The sequence below is a fragment of the Pinus tabuliformis genome, chromosome X (genome assembly GCF_031772625.1).
Source record: "Pinus tabuliformis cultivar Carrire ecotype Pingquan chromosome X, CPIR1, whole genome shotgun sequence".
NCBI classification, from domain to species: domain Eukaryota; kingdom Viridiplantae; phylum Streptophyta; class Pinopsida; order Pinales; family Pinaceae; genus Pinus; species Pinus tabuliformis.
In genome coordinates this window covers 1,141,116,460-1,141,124,875 of record NC_142308.1, presented here as the reverse complement: position 1 = coordinate 1,141,124,875, position 8,416 = coordinate 1,141,116,460, and the positions used below count along the sequence as shown (strand labels likewise).

Sequence of the window (8,416 nt, the reverse complement as noted above, 5' to 3'; positions counted from 1 at the left end):
AGGAGTGGTTATCTGGCTTGAATATGCAGCATTTGTTTTCTTCATCCACTATTTTTCCAACATTTTGTTGAGTTTGTAATGTTCCCGAGCATCACTAATATACAACCTAGGTGAGTTTCTTGGGATGATAACAATGTCCATCTGACTATTTAATGCATATTTAAGAATATAAGATATAAATGTTAAAATTCCTTAAAGCAAGTTTTAAACAAATCTTGAATCCCCCACCATCTCCTCTGGATATGACAATCGTAGCAAGTAATGTGCATAGAATAACTGCTTACAACTAAAAGGGGCATCTTCAAATTTTAAGTGACAAGAAATCTAGGGCTTATGAGCAGCAAGAGTAAGTTCTAGTGCTCTTTGTAGGTCTATCTATGAGAACCATGCCTGCAGGCTACTGCACCAGTTGTGATTTAGGTAATCTCTGTGCAATTTCATAGAACAATTCATTGACATTTTGCGTTGTCTTTGCTGAGATTTCCATAAAAAATAAACCATTTCCCTTTGCATATGTTTTAGCTTCCTTTGGTTCAATCTTCCTCTTTGTTTCCATATCAGACTTATTTCCAGCGATGGCCATAACCAAATTTGGGTTGCCTTATTTTTTAAGCTCCAACACCCAATTCTTTGCTCAAACAAAAAAATATGAATTTGTTATGTCATAAGCAGTTATAGTTGCAGCAACACCACAATAATACATGGGAGCCAAGTTATGATATTTATCCTATCCTGCAGTGTCCCATATCTCAAATTTTACAACCACCTCATTCACAGCGAGTGTCTGCGAGAAAAATGTTGCTCCAATTGTCGACTCCTGATAATTCAAATTTTCCAGTACCCATATCACCAAGAAGCACTAGCTTAGCCTGCATGTTATCGGTGCCCATGGTCACCATTTAGTCCAGGGATACGATGCTGACACTCAAATGCCTCGAAGTTTTCTCTACAGATTACCAAACTCCATAGCTTTTGGATCAACAGAGGAGTGAGAACGAAGAGTTGTAGCTGAGGATTTGGTGATTGCAACGAATCCAACTGCATACCATACAATGGTTTCTGAATAAATTCACCCCTTGTAAATATCTTTGAAGATCTAATTTAGGACCTTGAGCTTCGCCAAGTTCCTAAGCTCCGCTAGAATGATTCTTACAAACCAGAGCTCTTCTAAGTTGCTGAGATCTCCTATGCCCACACATATACCCCTATAATAGTTCCAACATAGTTCAATTTGATTATTACTTTTGAATATGTTAATATTGTATTGGTAAGGAATTCAAATTTGATAGATTATTTAACTTAAATGTGTAAATTGTAGTAGTTAAGGTATTGTTATTTATACTTGGGAAGTTCATATCATATAGGGTCAGAAATCTTAAAAGGATACAAAATCACTTGAATTTTTGTTGTTAATGTCAAAAGGTGTCATAGATTTAAAAAATCATTTGAATTTAGCAATCTATTATTTAAAAAAAATTAAGGGTTGAAAATAGTAACAAGAAATGTTAAAATTAACATCAAGAAAAATCCTAATTTAATTTGTCCTTGAATTAAATTAGGAATTAAATTGTAATTCTAATTCTCATAGCAACTTGTAACAGTTAACTAAGTTAAGTTTACTTAGTTGGCTCAACAAATTTTAGTTGGAAATCTATCTAGATTCATGTAGAGTGATCCCTAAATATTAGGAGCCCAGGTTGAGCTCTTATTAAGTTGCAATTATTTAATTCAGTGTAACTGAGTTAAATTCAATTAAACTAGTTCTAATTGATGGAGGAACTAGTGAAAGTTCAAGTTAATTAAATTGGATTTAATTCACATGAAATGATCAATCAAATTACTGATAATTCACTCATAAATAACTCATGCATGTCAGTTCGGAAAAATACCCAATTGAGATTAGAGTTCAACGACAATGTACTATTAGTTGTAAAATCATCTAAATTAAACCGATGGTGCATGAAATCAGAGAAAGGCCTATGGATGGATTGCACAATTATGAGTGAGGAATTTCCCAACTAAATATTGGCTAATTCCCAAGGGAGAAACGCAAGGAAGTAGGAGCTTGGCATTAAACATATTTGGCTAAGTATTGGCTTGAGATGATTTGTGAAGCAGTGAGATAGATTGTACTTGTGGAAAGTTTGTTTGGGCTGCACAAGCATTACATTTTCTTCTGATATCTTATGGTTAATGAAATATACATATAACAAGGGTTTTTATCTGAGGATTTCCCCATAAAATCATTGTGTTATGTGTGATTGAAAATCTTCCTTTTTTGCTTTGTGATTTCATCGATTAATTTTTGTTTCCACTGATGAGTAGAGTAGATTCAAGTCAATTTTTTTATCATATCACAATCTGCAGTTTGAATCTACAATAAAAATCTGCATGGTATCAGAGCTAAAATCATTATAGAAGAGGAGAATACAGGTTTGTTGTGCAAGTGAAATCGAATTTGCAGTTTCATACTTCAGAGCTAGCCGAATGCCATTCTATGGATTGAGACTTGAGTATGTCCTTGGGGGTAGCTCGAATTACATAGCTTGGAAGGACATGATGGAGGCAGTGTTGGAAGACAACAGGTTGAAGGAATTCATAGATCATGATATCCCGAAGCCTCCAACATCTGATGCTAAAGATCTGGAAGAATGGAGAAAGTGTGTGGAAAAGGTGATAAGGATTATCCTAGAAGGAGTTCGAGATCATATTGTATCAAATATCCACTATAAGGAAACTCCATTTTCAATGTGGAAGGAATTTACAAACCTGTTTCAAAACAATAGTGACCACAAGAAGCTGGCACTAAAGGATAAACTCAGAAAGATCAAGATGGATAAGGGAGACTCAATTCTGAATTACTTGACCAAGTTCACCCAATGTCGGGATGAGATTGTAAGTGTTGATGTTACCATTACTGAAGACGATATGGTGAGCCTAGAACTTCTAGGCCTTCCCAAGAGCTGACACAATTACCAGGACTCAGTTAATGGGAGGGAGAAGCTACCAGAGTGGGAGCGATTGTGGTCCGACTTGGTGCAAGAAAAGATTCGACGGAACACTAGAGATGAGACCTCATCCAAATAAGTGGAAGAGGAATTTTTATTAGTCAACAAAGAAAAGAAATTCAAGGGAAAGAAATCCCAATGCGAGGAGGGATGCAAGAAGAAGGACTTGTCGAACAATAAGTGTTTTCGGTGTCACGATTTTGGGCACTATGCCACGAAATGCCAAAGAGGAAGGCAAGCAAGGAGAAGCTTGCAATAGTGGTAGTAGGTTAAGCTTTAGCTTCAAAATTCAAACTTGATTTACTCTCATTGCATGCATGGAAAGAGCTGTAATGGGAGGCATGTGGTATCTCAACAACGGTACCTCATTCCATATGAAGGGGAATAAATATCTCTTCAGTGACTTGGAGGAGAAAGACCTCAAGCATAACATAGAGTTTGGAGATGATGGGAGGTATAGCACGATTGACATCAGTATTGTTACTTTTCAGAGGGAGTCTGGCTCCCATCTCAAATTCACGATGTGATGTTTGTTCCAGGACTAAAGAAAAATCTTATTCCCGTCACGGTATTGGAAGACAGTGGCTAGGATGTGATATGTAAAGGAAAGGTTTTCCTTGGACACATCGCCACAGGACATGTGAAATGGATCGATGTGCGAGTAAAGAACCTATATGAACTTGAGGTGCAAGATGAATGCAAAGCCTTGAGGAGCAAGAAAAAGGTTAGAGACTTGTTGGTTAAGAGGGAACATGAATTACCTCTCAATATGCAATCTGAAAAAGTTGTGGAGCAACCACAGTTGGAGAAGAAGAGAGGAGACCAAGTGGAGACATCCACTCAAGCAAAGACCTCCAGTAGGGGGGAATTCCGAGCTAAGTGGGTAGAAGGAGCACATGCATCCATACATCCAGGTGAGAGGTGGGGCGATATGAAACCTTAGTCCAATAGTTTCAGAAATTGGGTAGGGTCCATTGAGGTGTGTTTGTCTCATGGATCATTGCGTTGCTACGGGGGCCACAATATTCAGTAGCAGGAGGATCAGTGTCAGTCAGATACTAAGGAGTAAAAAGCAATGTTGACAGCATAGCAGGAGGCTCAGTAGCAGAGTCAGCAGCAACATAATTTTTCCTAGCAGACAGCTATAGACACAGTTGTTTTAGTTTATTTTGTTTGGATTCTTTGGTTGCAGATGTTACAGTAGCAACAAAAATAGTGACAAGAGTTGCATGCAAAACATTCCAAAGGTACCAGATCGGGATAGAGTTGAATTCCTTTCTTGTTGAGAGGGAGTGTTGAAAATAGAAACAAGAAATGTTAAAAATAACATCAAGAAAAATCCTAATTTAATTTGTCCTTGAATTAAATTAGGAATTAAATTGTAATTCTAATTCTCATAGCAACTTGTAATAGTTAACTAAGTTAAGTTGACTTAGTTGGCTTAGTAAATTTGAGTTGGAAGTCTATCTAGAGTCATGTAGAGTGATCCCTAAATTTTAGGGGCCCAGGTTGAGTTCTTATTGAGTTGTAATTATTTAATTCAGTTTAACTAAGTTAAATTCAGTTAAACTAGTTCTAATTGATGGAGGAACTAGTGAGAGGTCAAGTGAATTAAATTGGATTTAATTCACATGCAATGATCGATTAGATAACTGATAATTCACTCATAACTAACTCATGCATGTCAGTTCTGAGAAAGTCCTAGTTGAAATTAGAGTTCAGGGACTGTGTACTATCAATTGTAAAATCATCTAAATTAAACTGATGGTGCATGCAATCCAAGAATCGCCTATGGATGGATTGCATAGTTATGAGTGAGGAATTTCCCAATTAAATATTGGCTAATTCCCAAGGGAACAACGCAAGGAATTAGGAGCTTGGCAGAGAGAATATTTGGCTAAGTATTGGCTTGAGCTATTTTGTGAAGCAGTGAGATAGATTGTAATTCTGCAAATATTGTTTGGGTTGAATAAGCATTGTATTTTCTTCTCAGAGCTTCTGGTTAATGCAATATACAGATAGAAAGGGTTTTTAGCTAAGGATTTCCCTAGAAAATTATTGTGTTATGTGTGATTGAAATTCTTCCTTTCTTGCTTCATGATTTCATCGATCATTTTTTGTTTCCATCGATGAGTAGAGTTGATTCAAGTCAATCGTTTTAGCATATCACAATCTCCATTTTGAATCTACAATAAAAATCTACATTAAGGTCATATGAATTAAGATCATTGATACCTCTTAATTTATTTTTAATGATTTAGAATGTTGAAGTGAATAAATATGGATGATTTTACACCATTATTAAAACATTGAACAACTCTAATTCATCTATTAAATGTTTATAGCTATATGACACTATTTCTCTTCATTTATATAGCAATTTATGACCATAAATAACATCAAACTCCAAATATAAAGAAGCATGATAATTTGATGTTAGTTTAAAAAACCTAATACATGACCATTCTTATGATTTAGAATTCTCAAGTGAATAAACATGGATCTTTCTATACCACTTCTAAGAAGATTAATCTAGCACTACATATTGATTAATCTAGCACTTTAGAATCATAAACAACATCAAACTCCAAATAAAAAGAGTTAGAAAGTTTGATGGTAATTGAAACAATCTAGGGTATTCACAAGTAAAGAACACTAATTACCATCTATAAAGGTAGAGGCACCTAAGTACAAATCACTCTTGGGTGCAATATTAGTATTGCAGTTGGTAAAATAATTTTAAAGAATGAATCTCATGGTTTATCAATCTATTGTTGGTTTGATTAAGATGGAAACATTTTTTAATATAGAAATATTGGGAGGTGGGCAAGGAGGAGAGGTGCAAGTGCTTATGGTACAAAACATAGTAGGTTATATTTCAGAGCAGGGGGCTACAATATTACTCATGCTCAATGGAAGTGGTGGTCTTACTCATGCTTGATGATTGTGGTGGTCTTACTCATGCCTGATGGCAATAAGTATCCAAACAGACTTTGTAAACAAATTGTTCAAAGATGTAGTCACATGGGTGTCGAATGTGAGCCATGTTGAAGTTGAAATGCAGTGGGGGTAGGACAAAAACCAATGGAGGATGACATGTTTGACAAATAGTACTCGTAGAAGAAACATACTGAAAATAGGTTGCAGAAAAATAATGGTATGAAGTTACTTCCTCTATCATTGGTCATTATATATAGAGTATGAATATCATGTAGTGATATGGAAATTCATGGGCATTTCACCCTCTGAGAATGATTTATTAGGATGGGTTAAATCTAAATGGAAATATGAAGCTCGGGTTGATATAAAATTAGAAGGATTATTTATGGCCATATTTGCTTATATTGAGCATAGAGACAAAATATTTGAAGAAGGGCCATACTTCTTCAACTCAGTGGGTTTACATTTGTGTTGTTGGACATAATAATTTTCTCCTAAAAAGGAAGATTTCACAAAAGCATCAATAAGGATTCACATGTACTCCTTATTTTAAGAGTTATGGGAGAAAAAAACACTGGAAGGAATAGGCAATACCCTTGGATCATTTGTCAAAATCCTATAGGTCACCAAGTATGGTAGATATACCTCCTATGAAATAATATTTTTTGATATAAACGTCTCATTAGCTTTACCATAAACTTGGATTATGAACACATTCCCTTGACATGTCAAAAATGCCATGAACATGCCAACTTGTTCAAAGGAAGAATCTATAGGGATCAAATATATGAGTATAGATAATGACACATAACAATATTTAGAGGATGTTTTTAGTAGATAAACCCTTGGCAAGACATAGAAGGTTGAAAAACAAAGTCATAGACTAAGCACATAAGACAAATAAATGTGATGGAGACACCATGACAAATATATCTTGGAAATGTTGGAAAGGATATAAGGTCTTAGTGGTGAGTGTGAAAGGGGTTTTTGGGGAATTGGTGCTTCTATGGGACCTCAACTAGATCACATTTGAAGTAATGATGGAAACCACTAGAGTCATATCAACTAACTACATTGTAATAGGAGTTCAAAATCAGGGGCATATCATCAATGCTTAAGGATTTCCTAATCCTACCCTCATAAATTTCCTTTTAGACTCTATCAAGATGTTATGGTTACCTATACAAAGGTAGGATTGGATCATAGGAGGAGACATTTAAATGATCACATCCTTGTAGGAGAAGAGAGGATGCCTACGTAGGTTGGATGTTGAAATATGGTGTTCAAGGAAACTATAGAGAAATTATAGTTAGTTGACAAAATGAGAAATGGATGCCACGAGATAACATTTTTTGACTCTTATCTGCAAAAGATTTTCCTCCCTCTCCTCTGAAGTCTGGCAACTAAATATTAAGCCTATGATGCACTAATCGTGATCATTCAACCTATAGAACTTCGTACAACCCTGAAATATTACACAAAATAATGTGTGAACTATTGCCTTCCACAGTATCATTTACTTAATGAATTTTAAAAGTGTGAATGACAAGCTAATATACATAATAATGTGTTATCAATGGTGGGAAGTAGAAGGTTGTTCTTAGTCTTATAGTTTTTTTCATTTTTTTTTCAAATAATCTTTATCTCATATTTATTCTATCAGAAATAAAGGTTTTTATATTTAGTGATTTAGTTTGCTAGTTATATATATTTCGAAATGATGATTTCATGTTAACAATAAGTTCCATAAGTCAACATCATAATAAAAAGGAAAAATCAAATTACCTTTAACTTAAATTAGTTGTTGCCATAAAGGTTTTATTTTTTTTTAACTTTACAAGTGCCCTTTCAATCATATTTATTGAATATTTTTTAATATACAATCTTATCTTTAACGAAACAAAGTTATTTTTTGATTTTAACTTTAGTGATATTTGTTAGATAATTTATATTATTTTATTTTGTTAGCGTTTAGTGAATATGTCTAGTATACAATTTATTTCTATTAAAAGCAACTAAAAAACAAAACATTACTCATTGTTTGTTGCTTGATCAGTTCTATTATTTGTAAGTTAGTTCATTTGTATTTTGGATAGCTAACTTGATGTGCCTTGAATTAAAACAAAGTGAAGAAAGAAATAACATCATGTGTATTTAGATTTGGAGTAAACCTTTTTTTGTTTATAATAATAGAAAATGTAATGGATTAAGAATGGTTCTTGTTTTGTTTTATTTTGCGTTTTTTTTTTTTTATTAAGATTTTTTATTAGTGAAAAATATTGAGATTTACATAATAAATTATAAAATATTAGTCAATTTTTTACTAGGAAGAATAGATCAAAGTTAAAATTAGATTTTCTAGTCATCGAAGCCAAGTCAAAAGAGAACAAAAAAACTAAGACAACAACATAAGACATATTGATCAGGTGATCCAATTTTTTCTCAAAAATGAAAGTGCCCAAAAAGTC

General features: G+C 34.0%; 1 pseudogene; it reads right to left on the bottom strand.

Moving 5' to 3' along the window:
- Nucleotides 1-331: 331 nt before the first annotated feature.
- On the bottom strand, nt 332-899 carry LOC149143880 (ras-related protein RHN1 pseudogene; annotated as a pseudogene).
- Between the last annotated feature and the right edge of the window lie 7,517 nt (nt 900-8,416).